Source organism: Arachis ipaensis, chromosome B04, assembly GCF_000816755.2.
Source record: "Arachis ipaensis cultivar K30076 chromosome B04, Araip1.1, whole genome shotgun sequence".
Lineage (NCBI taxonomy): Eukaryota > Viridiplantae > Streptophyta > Magnoliopsida > Fabales > Fabaceae > Arachis > Arachis ipaensis.
In genome coordinates, this window is record NC_029788.2 from 118,139,223 (window position 1) to 118,140,442 (window position 1,220).

Genomic DNA, 1,220 nt, shown 5'->3' on the forward strand with positions numbered 1-1,220 from the left:
AATTCAATGCTACAATTTATATAAGAAAAATTAGAAACAAATGTATTAAATTTAATTTATAAAAATTGTATAATTATATTTTTATTTTTATTTTTATTTTATTTTATTTAAATAAAAGAATTCATTAACCAATAACTCAAGCCCAATTGACATCTGCTTCTAACACTATATTTAGCCGGTTCAAGTCTAACACTAAGCTTTCCACAACACCACAATATGAGCTGCTTTGAATGTACAACAAGGGCATCAAGCCACATTTCAAAAAAATCCACTCTTCGGTTAACGAAATGGCTGGTACTCATTTCACGGTGTTCTGCATATATGCATATACACATAAAAAAATGTCTTTATAATCTTCACCACCAACTTATTTTATTCATTATATCCACGGTGAAAAATTAAAGAATACCAGTATGCCAGTAAAGTACAATGGCATATGTGAAAGTCTTCCTATACTTTATACTATTGTTTATGGAAATTTAGAAGTGGAACTGTGATTGATTTTTATTTCTTATTTTATTTTTTGGTTAAATCTTCCTCCATTTAGTTCCATGAATATGACTTCGGTTTTCTTTTATTTTTTCACATTTTTCTTTTTATCGTATATATATGTGCAAATACAAGTATCTGAACGTCAATTTCAATTACACCCCAAATGTTGTCTTTGATATTTCCAAGCGTTATTAATTTTTTAGTTACTTTTTATTTGGGGTATAAATAATTACTCATAATATTCTTTAACCTTGTAAAAGTACTAAGAACGAGAAAAAAAAGAAGATAGTAAATAAAATCGATTCATAGAAACATCAATTATTTATATATTTTAAGCTTTTTATTTTGCATTATTGAAACATTTATTCAAAGGGAAAATGTTGCAAACATAGGGCTACAAATTGTGACATGGAGGTGGGTACTGACACATACATTTGCTATTAATGCAAAACCCACTTGCTAGCCTTCCAAAACGGTTTTTGCAAATATCATCGCACTGGTGATCTGCTACACATATTTCACTGTTGAGTGTTTGAGTACAATGGTTTGAGACAGACTCTGTTACTTTCATTAGCCTTTCATTCCCTAAGTATACACATCAAACACATCAAACAATTACTACTTGCACAGTTGGATGTGCAATCTAAACTAAAATAAACAAATAGAAATTTATAATTTTTTTTTTTTGGTTTCTATTAAAAAAACCAGTTTTTTTTTATTTTAAAAAT